The 21,788-nt window shown below is 37.2% G+C and overlaps 1 long non-coding RNA gene across 1 annotated transcript in view; it reads right to left on the reverse strand.

Annotated features, from left to right (window-relative positions):
• LOC114136569 (uncharacterized) overlaps positions 1 to 21,788 on the reverse strand; it is a 94,426-nt gene that overhangs the window by 6,983 nt on the left and 65,655 nt on the right. Inside the window, exon 3 of the long non-coding RNA XR_003593838.1 lies at positions 5,810 to 5,932. This is a non-coding gene — a long non-coding RNA (uncharacterized LOC114136569). The remainder of the gene's footprint in view (positions 1 to 5,809; positions 5,933 to 21,788) is intronic.

Consider the following 21,788-nt stretch of genomic DNA (forward strand, 5'->3'; position numbering starts at 1 on the left):
TTTCTTCACTTATGGGAAAAATGAAAAGTAGAACAAAAACGTTTTTTTTATTTTTATTAATGTTCAGGAATTGATGACTTAAAACAAAATCCTATGTCTTACCAACAAGTTAGTTTTGTATTATTTCAAGTTTACAAAGAGATTTCCACTAGAAACTAAACTAAAAATACTTTTTTGTGTTTTTGCAGTGCAAATATATTTAAAAAGAAAAATGACGAAACCTGCATCATAGTGGCTTAATTCAAGCTCTGTACCCGCTGATATTTAGTCAAAAGTTCCCTTCAGTATGTACTTCTGCCATCTAAACTACTGCTTTTTATCACAGTCCGACTCCTTATGCTTTATTGTTACGAAAATTAATGCCAAAAGCTCCTAATTGCCAGCCTTTATGCTTTCCTTCAGGAGTGTCTATCATTAATAATTACTGATATAAGTGAAACCGCATGCAGAGCTTTCTCATTACGCAGGCAAAAGTGAACTACTTAGCAAACGCCCTCGGTGGCGCGCTAAGGAGGCGCTCCGATGACCGCAGGTTCTTCCACGGCGAAGTGCGACGACAGCTGCAGTCTTCTGAGGGTTTAAAGCGGAGATTTTCTGCAGTATCTGTAAGCATTTATGCAAGCAGGAGGAGGAAAGACGAAGCGGGAGGGGAGGGACTGCACACAGAGCCACTGCGCTGCTGACAGACACAGCAGAGCCTCATCTCTGCTCCTCAAAGCTTTCCGTCTGACGTGCAGCGGAGAGCGAGACAGGGCAGAGGAGAGAGGACAGCAATGCGATGTGGTAAGGGTCCATTAGCATTCCTGCTCTCAACCTGACACTGACAGCTGACACCGACCTGGTGTCCAAGGTGAGCAGGAGACAAGCACAGGAAGCAGAAATCCCCCAGAGGCCGCGCTGTCGTGTGTTTTCATGCTGTTCTTGGTTTCCTGTGCGCTTGTAGCAGAGAGGATTCTAAATATCACGGTTCTGTGACACATGTCGACGGTTCTGACCCTGCTGCCCCCCAGCCGGGCCGTCACCATATCATCTAACAGCCCACAATGAGGCTTCACCTTATCTGACTGATGCCCTGCATATTTATTTGGTTTTATTCCACATCTGCTCCGGGTGACCTCTTCGCTCGCTTACAGACATGGGGGCATTTTAAAACTGTGTGGGAGAAGGTAAACTATTAATGGTTTTCACATAAAAAATGTAGTTTTCCCAGTGTTATGTAGGAACCTTGCACATGCTCGATCCCAACACACATGCTCTATTCAGACACGTTTACTCCTAAATCTTATCATGTTTAACACACATTAGGATGGGTCTGTGGTCTATACAAAACATGTTTGTTATGTTTGTATTTCCTCTGGGTCTTTCTAGCATCTTTGTTTCTCAGCTCTTAATTGGTGCTGATTGGAAATGGAGGCAGCTAGCAAGTGTCTCCAGAACAACTTGAGATCCAGCTTAAGATGCACCACTGTCTCTCACTCAACCTGCCCGTTCTCTCACCGTTTATCACTCTCTCCACCCTTTCTCCCTCTCCTTTCCCTCTTCTCTCCAGCCAGTCATGAGTTTTGTTAAATAAATATAATTTAAAGTTATCCCATGCATTGCTTCCCTTCATTTGTTATGGTTCCAGAGCCAGACTTGGGGGCTCGTCCAGGATTACATTTTTTGAAGAAGATTAGTCTTAGACCATGTGATTTTAATCAGAATGAGCTTTTTTATGGTGTCTTGTCACTTTAAATCCAAATGAGCTGCTGCTGGCCACACCCCCAACTTAACGTTTAAATGGCTGCAAACAGAGGCGCAATTATACAACCATACATCTTTGAAAAGCAGAAGTGAAGCCTCCTGCGCAACCAACAAGAATATAGCAAGTGGTTTCTGGATGGTAAGTCAACAACAAAATACTTGTCTTTTCTGGCAGCCATTGTATAACATTAAAACCAGCTGACCAAACATGCTGGAGCTCCGCTTGGGTTGCTAGGTAAAGGGGCTGGACTTTGCTGAGGTGACTAGGTAACATGCTGGGACTGTGGTTCCTGCTGATTTGTGACTCATCAGGAAGTTTCTGATACAGCTCATTTTCCAGACACCAAAAAACAATAACTTACTGTCAAAAACAGCTGGGCGTTCTTTTTAAGCATATAAGGTCTAAATGGAGGTATAGAAATGTGCAAAATGTAAATTTTATCAGAATAAATCCCCTTTAAACTGCAATAACACTTTTTTATATATGTAGCCATCAAATGTTCATATTCCAAAACGTATTGGAACCATATAAATTAATGCCTTTAAAAAATATCTTGATGCATGTTTTCCTGAGAAGGTGAAGTTAATGGCGGCTTCATTCAGAATATGCACAGATTAATTTGTCTTTTGATTGTAGAGTAGGTATTTTTTACATTTAGATCATAACAGTAAATTTGACCCGTTGCTCAATACAAACACAACAATGATTGTTTGGAGCAAAAATGCATTTTGCCATAAAATCTGGAGTCTTTTCTGACATTGTAATTATGTTGTAATATAGCATTCTCCCAGCTGTAAGTAGATTTACGTCTCTGCCGCTCTACATTTGAGCTATTCCCCCTTAAGTTAAACTCCGTCTGACTGTTGCGCAGAGAAACACGGCTGGCAGATGTTGTGAGGTCGAACGCGAGTCTCAAAGAGCACTCCCCGCAGTAATTTTCCCAACCACTCTCGAGAAGTCTGTTATGTTGAAATCAAGGTTCTTTTCTGCAATTCGGAGCTGCAATCAATCACATTTTAGATGCCATATGTGTCAGAGATGCAATTAAGAGTTTGTTCTGAGAAACGGCAATTTGCCATATCAACAGATGACTTCCAAACGTCTCTGATGATCGGGATTTTCAGGGGAGTCTGCTTCTACTGTTCAATTAGAGAAATGTTTTTCTTTTAAGGGAAGAAGAGTGAGTTATTGAAGACATTTTAGAGGGTGTTGGATGTTGGAAACTGGCTGGATTTAGAAGCTCATTAGGAAAACAGAACCATCCTGACTTTGTCCGTCTCTCACATTGTTACGTTCATTCCTGGGAATATTGAGCATCTTACTGAGAAATTATTATTTCAACCATCAGCAGATTTTCCACTTTCAGTGCAAATATCACTTATATTCAGAATAAGTAGGGGGCCCAACTGTGAGCCCTGTGGAACACCAAAAATTATCATTGTGTGATGAAAATCTCTGTTATAATCCACCTTATTATCATTTAAGTTTTAATCAAAAGTTATCTACAGGATTCTCCTTTACGGTTATCGGCAGTGCTGGGAACACTTGTGCTAAATCGTTAATGTGCTAATAGCATAGCTGACTTTTTTGCTTAGCCTTTTAGCGCTTTTGCTAACTTTGAAAATGCCTAGCACACTTAGCAATCCCTAGATTAGTTTTCTAGATCAATTCTAAAGTTTATTCTGTTAACATGACGACTTCATTCTTGAATTACTACAACTTTGTTTTTGTGATATTATGGCTTCATTCTCAAAATATAACAACTTTATTCTTGTAATATTACAAATTTTCTCATAATATTAAGATTCTCGTAATATTTTAATGTTTTTCTTGTTATATAAAAAATTTTCTCGTAAAATTACAACTTTATTCTCGTGACATGAATATTCTTGCTTTACTATGGTTTTATTCTTGTGATATTGCGACTTTATTCTCGTAATATTACAACTTTACTGTCATTATTTCTATTTTCAGGGGGTTTTTCTCAGTCTGACCCTAATATTCAGTGGTAAAATCTAAATGTTTTTGCTAGATTTCCTATGTAGGCAACACAGATTCAAATCAAGTGTTTCGTCCATGTGAGCTTTTATCTTGCTGGTATTTTCTTGTCTATTTCTCATGACTTCTATTTCCAATTATTGCTGGTTTCGTAGCAGGGCATCAAAGGATGATGGGTGCTGAAATAATAAGGTTATAAAAAGGAGAGTGAGCGTCGATAAGGAGCCATCGTGGCCTCTCCGGTACGTCTCAGTCACTCTATCATGGCTGTAATCTCACCTTTTGAAAAGTACCAGACTTTCACTTTGCTTTATTATCAGGGAACCGCTGCGTGTTTGAGATGATCTGATAGCAGGGAAGAAGAAAAAGAATGTAGACAGGACTGAAACAAAGTGGTTTTGCGGAGATTTCTGCTCACCTCCTCATTAGACCACTTAGCGCCCTCCTGGTGCATAAACCCACGTAAAGACATCGGGGAATCTGACCCCGACTGGTCCTGATTTCAAAGCACATTTGCATGATATCCCCTCTGAGTCCGAATGTACGAAGATTATTTGATGGAACATGTGTGGTATATGATGTCTTGTCTGCTCACATCAGCTCGGGCATTACTCTTCTGCACCCCCGCGGTCTGAACATTACAATATTTTCTGCATGTTCCTCCTTTGTGATCAAATGGTGTTGTCAAAGGATCGGACAGGTGACCCCTGGGCAACGAGCTCGCGTCCAAGTCTCTTTCGGACCGGCTTGATTTTACCTAGCAAGCCCCGTCTCTCTGCATTAGCCGCACTACCAATCAAGGGTAACTCAAAAATATTACTGCCAGGCCTAAGAGGCTTTTGGAAAAGACATGACTATTAGCACAAAAAGCATGTTTGTTGTTTCTCCCTTTGATTTCCTTAAGTTGCAATAGAAATAATGTATCACCACTCAAGTTATTAGTTATGATCAGTTGAGTGTTTGGACATGAAAAATAGGAGAGTTTTGCATTTAAAAAAACAAGCAACATTAAATTAGCCAGGCAGGAATAAACAAAAGGAATATTTTACAAAGCTAAGAGCAAGTTTCATTTGTGAGTTGAGAGCATGTTGGGAGTGTAGCAACATGTTATTATAGTTAACATAATAACAAAAAACTGAAATTGAGAAAACATTTTTATTAGCAGTAATTAGCAGGAAAAGACTTTAACTAACTGGGAAATATATTATGCGCTAATAAAACTAACTGAAATGTGTTTTTGTGTTTGTTAAAGCATTTATTTGCCTTTCGAACTGCGAGGAAAACCAGCTGACCGAAGGTTCTTGGGTTGCTAGGTGACGAGGCTGGACTTCGCTGAGGTTGCTAGGTGAGGGGCACTTCCTGCTGATTTGTGGGACGTTTTAGATGCGGCTCGTTTTCTAGTCAGTCTGTTGTTCAACAGTAACTGAATACATTTGTTGCTATTCATTTATTTCCCGTAATAAATGGAAAATTGAGCAACATATTTGATTTTGACGATGGCACATAATAAAATATAATTTCTATTACTGGTTTCTCAACTGGTGACTAAATTAAGTTTATGTAAGTTTTGATTTTGTGTTTTTATGATTGAACTGCCTTGTTGATGAAATGTGCTATACTAATAATCTTGATTGGTTTATTGGAAATAGTATCTTCTGCTGAGTTTTTATTACCCGATTGATTTAATCACATAATCACAACTCAATTCTTGGATCTTTTCAAATTCTGCATCTAAAAATGAACCAAAGTATAAAAAAGTTAAAACTGCCAGTACAACTAACACAAACTAAACTGAGCAATATTTAACCAATAATAAATAATAAAAACTAGCAAACACACTTTAAAAAACTAACTGACTAAGACAAACAAAAAGTCACAATGAAATAAAACTAAAATAAAAAACCCTTTTTAATTAATCTGCAGCGTTTCACGGCTCCATCTGTTTGTTCTGCCTGCATGTGTGAGTTTTTCCTCACTCTGCTGATCTCTTCAGTAAGTGTGACCTCCCTCTGTTCACCTGTTCCCCTCCATTTCCTTCGGTCGCGCTCGCTGTTAGTGATTGCTCACCGAACACTTCTTCGACTTTGAGGCGACAAGAGTGAGGCGCTTTCAACGCCGTCGGATCGCATCATTATTCACGCTGGGCGCGCCGCGTTCGAGGGCTTTCTCTGGGTCTCGTTTCAGCAGTTGCTGTGAAAAGAAAAAACACCCTGGATTTGCTGGATTTGGTAAATTCAGGATGTGAGGAACATTATTTAGTCATCAACAGCAAGAACAAAACATATTACCAAGTATTTTTGGTCTGGTTTCACATGAAATAAGTCAAAACTAACTACAAGTATCTTTAAAAGAAAAAAAAAAATAGCAGCTTGTTTTAAATCAGAAAGTTATACTTTCTTTGGCAGATTATTTTACTCAAGACATTTTTCCCATGTTATAAGTGAAATCTGTCAGTGTAACTATAATTTTTCATCAATATTAAGAATTATGACTTTAAACAAGTTCATATTTTTCTGAAAAGTTATTGTAAGTTAGTTTTGTCTTATTTCTAGAGCACTAAGATATTTGCACTAGAAACTAAACCAAAAAATACGTGGTGAGATTGTGTGTTTTTTGCAGTGTAGACATTTTAATTTGATAAGTTTGAATCTGTTTTACTGTACAAATCTCTACATTTAAAATGCTAATGCAAATATCTTTAAATGAAATAAGACAAAACCAACTTACAAGCAAGATGAAGGAGCTTCTTTAAGTCAACAATTACTTAACATTAATTAATAAATATTGCAGATTAGTTAACTTATATCATGGGAAAACTGTATTGTCATCTGTGAATTAATCTACCGGTGTAATTAGTATTTTTTCATCAATATTAAGGAATTATTGAATTAAAACAAGCTTCTGTTTTTTGCCAAAAAGTTACCTTTAAATTAGTTTTGTCTTATTTCAAGTGCAAAAATATTTGCGCAACAAGCTAGAAAAAAAAAGTTGGTAGGATTTTGTGTTTTTGCAGTGTAGACCAAGGTGAAAGTATTCAATGGAAACAGAAATCAGATTTTTTTAAAATGAAAATTAATGCAGAAATAAATTAAAATTTGTTTTGTTGTGCCTATAAAAGGGTCCAGCAGCCGTTAAAGATTAAATATTGAGGTAGTTTTGTTTCAGCTCCCACTAAAAGCATGTAGAGCCACATAATGGAAAAAAATTAAAGCCTTGCAAACTTTTATACTTAAATAATAATGTGTATATTTCATTAAGGTTGTTAAAAAAAATGCTTCATTGGATTTCAGTCCCAAAAAAATATTTAAACTTTTAAAATGATATAAAATCAATGTGAGTCATTTATTTCCATGTTTTGGTGTAATGAACAAAAACTGGTTTTATCGCTGTACAATGGCTGCTGGAAAAGACAAGTCGACCCACCATTCAGAAACAACTTGCTGCATCTTTGCTGATTGTGCAGGAGGCTCCACTTCTGCTTTTCAAAGATACACAGTTGTATAACTGTGCTTCTGTGTGCAGCCATTTTCTCGTGCGAGTCCAAAAGTATGGGGGGCTAGAAGCAGCATATTTGGATTTAAAGTGACAAAACGCCCTGAAACAAAATGAAACCACTAAAATCCCATCATCTAAGAATAATTTAATAAATTGTTCAACTGGATAATATTTAATATTGATCATCATTCTGTACATTCTGAGATGATTCAAATGCTTCCAGCCAGTAACAGCTGCCTCACTTATCCAAATTTAAAAGACTGGGAGTCATTTTTGTGATTGCTAAGCAACTTCTGCGAGTCAACACTCCCAGCAGGTGTGACTGTTGACTCAAGTTCTTCTAAAACTAGCTGTAAACAACAAAAAAGTCAGTCAGAAAATCTGCAGACAGTCTTGTGTTAACACGACTCACGCGGTATTAAGGGCTGCCGCCTCTGATTTGACAAACCTCCTTCCTGCCAGCTGAGCCAATGTGAGAATGAGACCAAGTGCTGAGTTTAACAAGGCACATGTGACCAGAATTTATTTAGTGATTTCATCTTTAAGTTTGTCAAAGATTTAGACATATCTTTCACTCTGCAAAAAAAAAAAAAAAATAGAAATTGAAAACCATAAATTAGTGCTATGGGTTATAAAAAAACCAACAAAATAAGTTCATTACATTTTTTCCACAAAATCCCTCACTGAGATTTTAGCATGGTCAGTTCTGCCTATTTTACAACCACATTACTTTGAAAAGCATTAGTAGAGCCTCCTGCACAGCCAACAAGGACGCAGCAAGTGGTTTCTGGATGGTAAGTCAACAACAAAACACTTTACTTTTCCAGCAGCCATTGTACAAACAGCGGTAAAACCAGCTGACCAAACATGATGGACCTTTCCCGGGGTTGCTAGGTAACGGGCTGTGCTGATTTGTGATGTTACATTTAGAAAGGCTTTTGGAACGCCTCATTTTCCAGATACCAAAAAACAACCCATTTCCAAAAACAAAGGCCAGATGCTTTTATTTTGGAAATAATCTCTGTTATCTCTCATCCCATTTTCCCATTATTATCTAAATTTCATGGGAACATCTGCCAACATACTGGGAAGAACCGGATGGACCGATGACTGTATGAGAAACTGGAAGAAGAGATAAACTGACTGATTTTGGCTTTTATATTCTCCCTGAACTCAACAGTCATCGCAAGTCAACTAAACTGAACACAAAGTTCTTTGTTTAGGTAGAAACATTCTCTAAGACAAGAAAATTACAGAAATTTCAGAAATCATCAAAGCCCTAAATGTGGAAAAGTTAAAAACCGCAGCGTGTTTCTGTTTCATGCAGAAGTAATCCATCAGAATGGCAACAACAGAGTCGGTTACGGCAATTAGGAAAACAAGAGGAATGCTGTACATTAGCACAAAAGAAAGCAACTAGAGTTAGCAGAGCAAATTAAATACAAAACAAAGCAGTTTCAGATTTGTTCACAGAACGATGATGGGCTTTTTACAGCCGTTTTAAACCAAGGTCAAACACCTTTAGCTCAAACAGATGGCTTCTGCCACAAACACCCCACATGATACAGTCTAATTGGCATTACCACATTATTTATTGACCATTTACTGATGGTCAATTAGGCTACCTCACTGTTTGCTTTCATTTGCTAACCTGCAACTCAGGAGAACCTGTCGAATTCCAACTAATTACAATCACATATCATATGGGTAGTTACACAACATATTCACATCTCCACTTGAAACCCCTTATGCTTTTCAACATGCTGTTTTATTGTTGTGCTATGCACTAATTAAAAGACAATTATATTTTTTTAAGCTCTTCCTCTTGAAATGAAACTTTCTCGTTTTCTGTAGACGCTAAACTTTCTGTTTATTTGTTTTCAGTAAAGTTTTTGCTTTGACCAAATAGAGTAGATGAAAGTTACGTTGATTTTATCTTTAGTACCTGTTAGCTCTAATAATGAGGGTTAATTTTTCAAAGTCAGATTCAAAATAAATATTTAGCTAGCAAGCTCAATATTTAGCATTATGAAGGTAAGAATGAAATACTTAGTATGCAAATTATCTCGCCAATAAGCGAAAGTTGGCTATATCTTAAGAAATAGTCAACTTAATCTCAGTTTAACTAGCCGTTAGCCTTTTTAGCTTAAGTAGCATTTAGATTGAGTAGAAGTTAACTTAAGTAGCTGTTATTTCGAGTAATAGATGTTAAGTAAAAGTTGTTAATTTGAGTTAGCATAAGCAGAAACTTTTTGAAATAGATTTTAAGTTCAGTAGCAGTTAGCCTGTCTATCCTTTAGCTTAAATAGCAGCTGGTCTAATAAGATACAGGTTTAATATGCAGTTAGCTTGCAAAGCTGTTAGCCTAACTGTCCTATAGCTAGAGAACTTGTTCAGAGTAGCTGATAGCTTGAGTAATAGTTAACTTAAGTAACTGACTTAGGTAGCTGTAATTTTAAATAAAAGTTATTTCCTTGAGTTAGAATAAGTAGCAATTTCCCAAAGTAGTTTTTAACTTTAGTAGCAGCTAGCCTGACTAACATTTAGCTTACATAGCAGGCTTAAGATGCATCTAGCTTGCATAGCTACTAGCCTAACCACCCTTTAGCTTGAGCACTTGTTAGAGTGGCTGTTAGTTTGAATACTAGTTAAAAAAATGTTGAGTTTCAGTTATATTTTTGTCTTTGTGACATGCTGCTAGTAATAAAAAGAATATTTCATTTAAAATTAGTTTTTTGATGAGTTTTTTGTGTTGCATTATGTTTAAATGACTCCACAACCATTCGCACGCCCCTCAACTCAACGTTTACATTCACACGTGAAAATGGCTGAAAAACAGATGTGAAATCATACAACAGTACATCTTTGAAAAGCAGAAATGCAACCTACTGCACAACCAACAAAACAGCAGCAAGTTATTTCTGGATGGTAAGGCAACAACAAAACACTTGTCTTTTCCAGCAGCCATTGTACAGGGCATACAGCGGTAAAACCAGCTGACCAAACATGCAGGAACTCAGCTAGGGGTTGCTAGGTAACGGGCTGGGCTTTCTAATTTTTGATGTTACATTTGGAAGATTTTTATTTTGAAACAACAAATTTTTCAGACACCAAAAAACTTTAACTTATTGCCAGATACTTCCAGGGTGTAGTTTTTCTAAGCACTTGCGCTGCTTTTAGATGCAGTAGAAACCCAAACGGAAGTCCAAAAATGTGAACAATGTGAATTTTTGCGCAATCAGTCCCCTTAAAACTCGTCAATGGTTTGTAATTTCAAAGCTCAGCCCCCTTTTTTACGCACATTTTGCTTTGTTAATTAAACTTTTACTCTACTTTTTAAATGCCAAACTTCACCAAACTTCTGAAAATCCTTGACAGCTAAAGGCTAACGGCTAGCCCTGTGTGACACACAGAGCCAGGTGAGCTGCAGGGACCCCACCTGGTGCTGAACGCAGCACGACACCGGGCGACGTTCACTTAATGAGCCTCGCTAGCTGTCACCACGCTCCTCACTTTCCATTTCATTTGTTTATTTATTCATTATTATCTCCTGCTTCTCCAATTAGGTTGGTTTTGCATCAGAGAGACAGAGGTGTTAGCAAGATCAGAATGACGGCAATGTCTTGGGCAACTAAAGAGTTGGCATTGAAGGGTAATGGTCCCACCCACAGGCAGGCAGATCTAAGAGGGTGATTAACGAACTCCCCGGGGAGAAACCCAGCAGGGGGTCGGCATGTAAGCGAATGCCTTCATACTTTTTCATAAGCTTTATTCCCATTTAACTTTCTTTTATCTCATGTTTTCTATTGCAGAGTAATCTCACATCTGCCTCTGATGTTCGTCGAAAACAAGCAAACACATCTTCCTGCTTTCCATAATAATCGGAAACATTTTGCTCACGATATGCTGACAGAGCGAGCGGCTTCCATCAATCTAAATGGGACTCAACGATCCAGCCCGTAGATTTCCTCCTGTAGATGTCCCCAGGAGAGACGGGATTCACAAAAGCAGCTCAGATGGTTGGATAAGTCGAGCTCAATCTCCAACAAAACATAGAGGCCTATTTTATCGAGCTATATAAAGGCCAGGTTGATGGGGTTCTAAAAATATGGTGGTCTTAAATTTCTAGACATTCTCGCTCTGATAAAAAGGATACAGCAACTCACTGTTCTACTTTTTTCTTTTCTTTTTTCCCTGAGATGTGCTCCGTATGTCTGCCCTGAATTTCAATGAGAAAATCCGTCTCTTTATCACTTTGTGCGACACTTTCACTCTCCTAATCTCCTAACCTCTGTTTTATTGCCACGCTGTCATCAAAGTCTTCAACGCCTGCCATTTGTCACGATTTTCTACTACCAGCAGGCCAAGCGGTTCTTTAGACCCAGAGCTTTCGCAATTACAATCACAATGAGCGCATCGTTTATACCGCCTCTGATTGGGATCATGCTTGGGTTGCGTCTTTTTCCTTGGCTACAATATTTATGTGTTTGACACCAGATGCACGGATCTATAAAATGTGGTGAAGATGATGAATGGTGGTGATGATGATGTCTAGGCTGTTGGAGGTTTTTATAAGCTTTAAAAGATGCTGGAGAAGGTTAAAGGAAAATAATCCAAACAAACCAAGAAGAGACAATTAAAGTTGACCCAGGATTGAATCCGATGTTTAAGACAATGAGGCCAAACAAAAATCTGACTTTGGTCTCTGCAAAAGTCAAACATTGCAGATCAGAGTTCCCAGATTGGGCAGGTTGGCTGGAAAGCACAAACGTTTTAATAAAATGTAAGTATCTTATTGGTTAATTTACTTTAAAATCTCCAAAATTTGTCAAACGTGACATCAAGAGCTAATTTAGGGGCAACAAACTCATTTTGGTTTTGGGCCAAATCAAAATCATAAATACTCTTAAGGGCCGGTTGTGCCAGAATGCATTGACAAAACCTGTTCACAAACTGTTAAAATATCAATTAATTCTTAAATTAAATAATACTATTGAACATTTTCAGTTCCTCCAGGATTATGTGATTTTTTGTAATAAAAGTCAAAGTGTTTGTGGTACTAATTTGGAAATATTTGCGATATTTATGACAATAAATGCGACTTTTTATGGACTATAATCTGACATCAAGGCAGCTGTTTAGTACAAGTAAGAAAGTTTTGGACAATTTTTGAGAAAAATCTGCAATAAACTCCCAATTATAAATACAAAAAGTGCAGAAATTTGTTAATTTTGTGTGAATTTCCAAGATAATTCTCAAGAAACTGGAGGCACTGATTGATATAATTTGGCAATAAACAGATAAAAATTGCACTGAGTTGATTGAAAGCAATATTTAAGCACACTTAGTGTTTAGAGGGCCACATAAAAAGATATGGCGCACCGGATTTGGCCCACGGGCCTTGAGTTTGACACGTGCGTTAAGTCCACTGGGATTTGTTTCTGGTTAAAATATAACAAAATAAAACCAAAAATGTTGTGAAATGTCACAAGTCTGAATGCAGTCGATGACATATGGGACATTTCATTAGAGGTTGAGATTTTTGGGTGGTTTTTACTTTGTTTTTGGGCTGGAAACAGTCAGTATAAGTTGTTTTAGGCTGGAAAAGGGTCATTCAGAGGTCAGTGGGTCTGTCACACAAAACGACCACAGACGACTAAATCATCTCAGAAGCAGAGATTTCTTCTCCCCAAAAGGCTTTTCTCCAAAACGGCCCAAAATCAAAGGTGAACCCAGTGTTTACGGGCTGTACTGCTTTGTTTTATTGTTTTTTATGCAAGTCAGACGTAATGTTTGTAAGAGTGACTGGAAGTTCTGCTCTTTTCATATGTCACGGCTAACAGTTAGCTATTGGTTAATAGGGTATAATATATTCAAGCCACATCCAGATGCTGCTTTGTAGTTATGTTTATTTTGTAAAATTACAGTTTAAACAAAGCTAACATGTTAGCTATCCAAGCTAATAACCAGTCAAGGTAAGAGATGCTCAGAACAACTGAACATCTCTAATGTTCATAATAATAATCAGGCTAACTAGTACTCATTCTCAGTCTATCTAAGCTAATAGCGATCAATGCTAACAGCCACTCAAGCTAAATACTACTTCAAATAATACCTTTTAAAGCCGATAGGTACTCAAAGAACAAATCAAAGTAATAACTAGTTAATCAATGAATTTCTCAAGATAAAGTATACTAAGCGAATACTTGCTTAGCTAACAGCTAATGAAGTTTGTAGTGAGCTAATCTAAGGCAGCATTCAGATTAAAATAATGTCAATCTAACAGCTACAAAAAGCGACACCTACAAAACAACTAATCAAGCTAATAACTAATCTAGGAGCTACTCAAGATAATTTTAAGCTAACACACTTAGCTAACATCAAATCAAGTTTACGCCAAGCTACTCTAAACAGCATTAAACCAAAGGTTTCAAGCTGACAGCTACTTGGCTAATAATTAATTAGATTTGTAGCAAGCTAATGTAAACAGCATTCAAACTAAAAACTTTTCAAGCTAACACTTAAATAAAGCAGCAGCTACAAAACAACTAATTAAGCTAATAACTAATTTGGGAGATACTCAAGATCATTTTAAGCTAAAACCTCCTTAGCTAACAGTGAATCAGGTTTGCAGGAAGCTACTCTAAACAGCAAATAATGATAATAAATGGTTAATCTAGGAGATACTCAGGATAAAGTATTTTAAGCTAACACATACTTAGCTAACAACTATTTAGGTTAATAGCGAGTTAATCTAAATTCTAAGAAAGCTTTTCAAGTTAATACCTACATAAAGCAACAGCTACAAACAACTAATTAAGCTAATAACTAAATAGGAGTAGGAGCTTCTCAAGATAAATTTAAGCTAACTGCTACTTAGCTAACAGCAAGTAGCTGTTAAAACCCAAAATGTCAAGCTAACAGCTATGTAAAGCAACAGCTACAAAGACTAACAGCTTTAGTGAATGGAACAATACTTCTAGCTTTAAAAGTGCTACTTGCCTCTTTGCATTGCTATGCTAACCATGTGCAATTCCACAAATAAGCTGTTTTTATTTGAGAAAACACAGCCAACGAAACAACTGCCAAAACAGAGCAATTAAAAAAATCATAATAGTGTGTTTGCTCCTACTAGAGCTGGTGGGAACCTCCTCTCACAAGCTGTTATCTTGATTCCTTCATGATAATTTCTCCCCGATTCTTCAGACTGAGATCTCAGACAGCTGTCTACTGCAAGGCAAAAAATAATAACTACTTTCAACATCTCCACATATCTTTTCTTCAAAAGAAAAATAAAGAATACCAGAACTGTCCCTTTAAGGAGTGATAGCAGCATGGTTTCTTCAGTTAATCTGCCTGATTTGCTTTACACTCGTTATCTTGCCTCGGTTTTTACACTTTCAGTAAATCATCCTCATTCTGTCACATCCATCTGCTGGTCATTAGCTGTTTTCTGTCACCGAGGAATTAGGGAGGGGGACTCTAAGAGCTGAAGTGACTCCGCCACAATCTCAGTAGCAACAACCGAGGTGGCTTGTTTTCATATCGCTGACCTTCTTCACACATACGCTGTGATGTATGCGTGATGCTAAGAGCGAGGCCGACGAGCATATGCAGATATTTGACACTTAACTGCTCTGCATCCCAGGCATCTGTCGCAGCCACTAGCTCATGTTTCCTGTGGGGAGTTGCCATGCGGGTGCTTTGAGTTCAATCTGAGCGGGTTGCCAGATCTGTAGTGCGAATGCTGCCGCGTTATGACATAACTTTCCCCCGTTTTTGCATCTCGTTTGTTTACACCTAGCTTTGAGCTGTCATGCTAACGTAAGGTTGGACAGGTTGGTGTTGCAAAGCAGCAAATACTTTACAGTCAAACTCAATTTTATTTACATCAACATGATGAATGTCCTCTAACGGCCGATTGCAGTTACATTTACTCAGACATTTATTCAATGACAGATTGGAAGTGAAAAATTACATAATCAAATCAAAATATAAAGTGAAAATTTTGGCATTTTGAGGAAAAAAATGACAACCAAACTTAACAAAATCGGCCAAAAGAAAATGTTTCCATATCAGTTTCTTTCAATGAAAAACTCTTGTAACTTTAACAAAAACTGCAGGTGTGTGTCTGTGTCGGGTGAGTTTTTGGTTAAAACATGTTTGTTGTTCATTATGTGGGTAGAAGATCCAGAAATTTTACTCAAGTAAGAGTAGAAATACTTCATAATAAAATTACTCAAGCAAAAGTAAAAAGTACAGTGTAGCAAAATCCCATTTTTTCAAAAAACTAAATCTAATTGAATAAATTTAACTAGTTTTGGTTGCAACCAAAATTAACTAGACTCACACCTGCAATGTTTCTGTTAAAATTTCAGAAGTTTTAATATTGAAAGAAACTGATTTAGAAATTTTGGGGGCTTTATTGTCATTTTTGTCCTGAAAATACTAACATTTCCACTTAACTTTATATTTTGTTCCATCTGATGATGTAATTTTTAAACATTAAATGATTGATAATTTGATATGTTACTCAATACTTGAGTAGAATTGTTTACCAAATACTTCAATTCTTACTGGAATTATAAGACTGGCGGGCCGCCAGGCTTATAATACCAGTTTTTTTTATTTTAAATAATATTTTAATACAACAATAGCAGCAATAGCAAAGATAGGTTAAGCTAGGTTTATATATAATAAAAATCAGTAGTCTTCAGCAGATAATTAGCTATTTATAAATATAAAACATTTTATTACACATGCAAAACCTACAGAAAGACGAGTTTTATTTGTTTCGCTTCTTTGTTGTTGATGTTTTATGTACAAAATTTCCTGTCAACTTTTAACATTTTTTAACTAAACATAAAACTGGGCTGAAATATTACAGCTTTTTGAGTACTTCTTCCTAAAAGTACTATTTTGCACTATACAGATGAAACTGATTTGATTTGACTAATAAAATGATATTTCAGCACTAAACTGTATTTATGTGAGTCTTGAGGGCCACATAAGCAGCTCTGGAGGGCCAGATCGGCCCACGGGCCTTGAGTTTGACTCCTGCTTTAGAGGAAAACGTCTATTCAGTTTGTAGGAGAAAAGAAATTCAATTTGTACAGTGAAAATTGGTCATTGTCTCCAGGAAGATTGTTCCATTCAAATTATGACATTGAAACGGCTCTGGTATGAATCTGCAGGCGGCGCAAGGACGTAGCAGAAAAACTCATGAATACAGACTTTTTTTCCCCTCTCGATCATGGCCAAAAAAATAAAAATAAGCCGATGGAAAACGAGCATGAAACTGACAACAAATTGAACGTGTGGAACTCTGGTTGTCGTATTTTAAACAGGACTTCCTGCTGATCGGCTGCAGTCTGGTTTTCATGCTGATAAACAAAAGGCTTTCTGAGGGGCAGTTTTCGCTCCGGCCGGCCATAAAGCGTTTGAATCTTTGCACATTTTCATGATGTGCTCATTGACATTTGGATTTCCCAGAGTGAGTCGAGGCAGGATGCCAGCTTTTCTTTTTTTTTTTTGTCACTTCCCTCTGAGCATGAATTTATAAATTGAAAAACTAGACAAAAATGACCTTAATCCGCTCTCCGTCATTCTGCAGGAAATGTTCGTGCTCTGCAGGGACCGGGTTTACTGCCACCATCTGTTGCATTTTTCATTAACAGAATCTATTTCTTCATTTACCCGTGCATGCTCAGGCAACGCCGCGGATCCCAGGGCGACATTAAGTCCCGGTTCGGAAAAAGAATGAAAACACCAACTTCCGGTGGAGAAAACGCGCTCCCAGATTAGGGCTGTAATTGCAAGTGTGGATATTAATCACGGATTACGCCGATGACATTTGTGTTTTTCAGGTAAAGTCGGGGTTAGAAAAAAAAGAAAAAAGAAAAAAAGAAAAAACACCCAGTAAAGCTGACTCAGAATAAACTCATTCTGTTGCTACACTGTAAAAACACAACATCTTACCAAGTATTTCTGTCTAATTTTAGTGGAAATATTTTAGTACACTTGAAATAAGGCAAAACTAATTTACAAGTAACTTTTCATCAAGATATACCAGCTTGGTTCAAGTCAATAATTTAAATATCGGCAGATTATAGAACTTGTAAGAAGACATTTTTCCCATGTTATAAGTTAAATCTACCAATGGTACTAGTACTTTAGTAAGTTAGTTTTGTCTTATTTCAAGTGTACTAAAATATTTGCACTACAACCTAGACAATAGTACTTGGTAATATTTTGTGTTTTTGCAGTGTAGACCAAACTGAAAGTACTCCATGGCCACAAAAATGAGATTTTTTAAATAATGTAAATTAAAATTTGTTTTGTTTTGCCTACAATGGAGATCACCAATCATTAGGAATTAAATAATTGGGGCGTACTAAAGAGAGTGTGTAGAGGCACCAAAACTAAACCAAAATACTTGGTAGGATTTTCTGTTTTTGCAGTGTATTTGTATTTGCTGTCGGACAGTTGATGTAAACTTTTCTAGCGGTAAAAATCTACTTTCTGTCCCAGATTTAGAGGTTCCAACAACGGTAAATCTTACCTTTTTTTGCAATAAATAGCCGTCTAAAACAACCACTGATAGAGCTTTGTTTTTACTGTGCGCACTTTATGATGTTTTAAGCAGCACATATTCATCTTTTCTGGGCTCTGCCAAGTTCTGCGGCTCGCGCCGAGAGGCCGCCCGGCCGGCATATATCATGTCGCCGTTCTCGGATAGGTTTATTGATTTTGCACTCCCCTCAGCACCATCTCTCAAACTTTTCTACACCAGAACTAACTGAGACAAATATTTTCCAACTGCTTGAAATAGATCATTAGCCAATTGGAAAATATGGACCTTAAGCCCTGCAGATCCATAGAAGGGATTAGGAGGAAGGGGAAGAGGAGACATCTGGACAAGTTTGCTGTAAACCTTCAATGTAGGGTGAAGGGATTTACTTTTCGCTTTTTGAACTGGTTGTAAATACAATGGAGGTTTGTTATTGATACTTGAGGCTAATATCTTGTTTGGCTATTAATAATATGCTGGTATATTTGATGTGCCTTGATAATCCCATATATTTAGGAGCACATGGCATTCAGATTATGCATTTGTTTAGGTTTTTATATCAGAACAACAGATTCTGAGGGGGAAATTAAAATTTTTTTGGTCACCATACACACTGAGTTAATAAAAAACTTTTTCTTTTTGCGTTTCTGGAGCTCAATGTTTGTGGTTTTATTGCAGTAACATTTTAAAATCCTCTAAATACCCAAAATATAGAAACAGTTCCATGGTAACATACAAAATCTTAGTGAAATTTTACCATTTATTTGCACAAAACTGCCTACATTACACTCCTAAAATCTATCGAGTCCACTTTAAAATTATTGTTAAAATTTTGTATTTTTAATGGCTATGGCACTATTTTTTTTTAGTTTTAAACAATTATAAAACTAATTCTACTTTTATTTTGTCATTGACTATATTTATGAATTTTCATAAAGTTGTGTATGGACATAGTGGGAAAAAAACTAATTTTTAAAAGGAGATATATTTATAATATCAGCAAAAACACCGTCATATATGAGCTGACGTAAAAAGAATACATCTGCAAACAGAAAAAGTAAAAGTAAAACATAACAGTAAAATTTTCACCAGGGGGAAGTGCCAGTGTCATTTTCATCCAAGCAGATTATATCCCACAATGGATAATTAACCTTCTAGAATGTTGTTTTAATGCCAGGTTTTCTGATCACTAGCGGTTAGCTTTAGCTGTTAGCATGTGACATAGCAATTTACATTTGGCAGAAACTTCAATAGAAAAAGAAAAAATTACATTATGTGGTCTATATGGTCAATGGAAAGGTCCAAATGTCAGAAAAAAGACAATAGAGAGACGCTGTTAACTAATGTCTGTCAGGCATATTTTAGTCACAAAGTAGCGTAGCTAGCTGCAACAGGAAGTTAGAATATTTATGGTAAGTTATCTTGTACTGAGTTAGTAAAAACTAATAAAAGTGGGCTGAGAAGGGAGCCTTGAGGAACACAATCTTTGACAAAAAGTAGTCCTGGTCTGTCAGGCGTCTTTTAATCACCAGGCAGCATAGCTAGCTGCACCAGGACTTCAGAAAAGCATATTTATGGCAAGATATCTTGTAATTCTTTCTAATCTGAGCTAGTACGAACTAATAAGCGTTGGCTGAGAAGGGACCCTTGAGGAACCTCACGTGTGATGGTCTTTGACAAAAAGTAGTCCTGCTCTGTCAGGCATCTTGGTTGCAAGGCAGCATAGCTAGCTGCAACAGTAAGTCAGAAAAGCAGCAACATTAACATTTGTTAATGTTTTAGTTGTTAAATGTCACATGTTCTTTTTTTAGCAATAACTCAGAAATCCTGTTCAGCTAATTAGCTAAAAATGAGTTGTTTAAGCTGCAACATTTTCATATCTAGATTAGCACAGGTACCCAATTAAGCTAACATTACAAGCTAACTTCTCCATACTTGTATACTTCCACCAAGCAGGTAAGCACAAGACAATGAAAGATGCAAAAACAAAGAGGATTTTTTTCAGTGCGCTCTGTTGTCTCTGATGCAATTACAGTGTGAATCATTCTGTGCTTTATCTTCCCGTCTCCATGGATTCTGGTCAAACTCTTTCTCTCTAAAAAAAAAAAAAACAGACCCGAGGAGCATGTGCGCCGTAAAACAAATAAAAACAAGCAGAAGTCAAAGTGTCATGTTCAATTTTAATTTGTTTCTTGTTGTAGTACAAACGTGCGCAAAAATGTTTTGCAAGATGAGAGTGGGAAAAAAAAAGGAAAGTACTGACACCTTGAGCCAAATAAATTATGATAGCACATTCCCAGATCACTTCCCCGAGAGTAATCTACGAGGATTTGAAATTAGGCTGCTCTCTGTGCATACTAATTGCAGACAGCCTGGGATAAACATATGATTTCAAATTTTTTTAACACAGTTAGTCACTGCCATAAAATGTTTTTATTTTTTTTGCGACTCTGCTCCGACTTCAGGCAAGGTCTTTTCTGATCAAGTTAATTACTTTGAGGAGAGCAGACAGAGAGGCTAATTAAGAAATATGTCTAACTGAACTGTGGTCAATGACAGCCCTACTCCTACCACTGGGTTCTGACCTAGATCACTAATGCCTCCTATTTAGGAATTACCACATGACAAATATCCAATCAAACGTCCAGAAATCGCCTTCCACGATGGTGGGAGGAGCCGCCGCCGACGCCTGGTTTCCTGGGTGGCGCAGGAAGTCACCAGCAATCAGAGGAGTTCACGCCAAGTTGTTGATTGCTTCAAATTAAGAGTTTAAAGAGAACCGACTGTGTCGCGGATGTGGCTCAAACGGAGGAGGACAATAAGACACTTAAATTATAATCAGTGCTTTTGCTGGACAGCGAGACGAGTTTTAATAATCGATGGAGCAGCTTTAAGGACGCTGGGCGTTGTTGTTAGAAAAGTTTATTTTTATGATGAGCTTTTCAGCCAGAAGATAAGAGTTTACCCTTACAAGTGGAGAATATGATGGAGAATTAGGGCAGTACTAAAACAAATAATAAGAAAAATAAAATTGAGAATAAAGTCAGACTTATTTTGATCATATTTGTTAATATTTTGACTTTATTCAATAATTTCAGTTTGCATGATTTATTGGGTTTTTTCTCGGTTTTTACTGAAATGTGGATTTAAAAGTTTTCAGTCTGTTGCTTTCTGAAGGGCAATTTTGGTTACAGAGACTCCATAATTCATTTTATTTATTGTTTTTGTTGTTTTGTTTATTAGTTTTATTAGATATTCCAAAATTATCGTTTAACGCCATAACTTCTGGGGCAACTTATCGTCCAGCAAAATTTGTTATTGTGACAGGCCTGTGCAGTTATGTTTACAGACCTGATTGGACTGAGATTGGGCTATTTTAAACTAAACATTTGTAGCAAAACGTTACTATTCGCCGCTTTGTGTTGGTCACTTAAAATCCCAATAAAATCCTTTGAAAATTGAGGCTGTAATGTGACAAAATGTGAAAAACGTGAAGCGGTACGAGTACTTTTGTAACTTTTGCAGGAAAAAACAAAACAATAGTTTGCTGTGAAAACTTTAGAGGCTCGCCCATTGCCATGGCTGAATGTTCTACAAACTTATTCACATGTGGTTTTAATTTAATTTCTTCATCAGTAGAAGTTGTGTTTTTCCGCATTAGCAGAACACAGACAAAGTCCATGAAAACACAGGTTTAGAGACGCCGATGGCCACTGAATTATTTATGAGCAACGTTTCTGAAAGGTGCATTTGAGAATTTGTGAGTGGGCCGATGCATGTCCGGTGGCCTTATTCCATGGCAGTCCTCTAATGCTTTGATAAATGGCTGTTATCTGCAGCCTTTGGTGTATGACGGCCATCTGCTATGAGCTCCTTCAGGACCAGTTGGGAGGCGTTGAGGAATCTGGGTCAGCTCAGGTGGCTGCATTAGGAGGAGAAGGTTGCTGACCGTGAGAAGTCCGCCAATCTCCCCGCGTGTCG

Source organism: Xiphophorus couchianus, chromosome 21, assembly GCF_001444195.1.
Source record: "Xiphophorus couchianus chromosome 21, X_couchianus-1.0, whole genome shotgun sequence".
Classification (NCBI taxonomy): domain Eukaryota; kingdom Metazoa; phylum Chordata; class Actinopteri; order Cyprinodontiformes; family Poeciliidae; genus Xiphophorus; species Xiphophorus couchianus.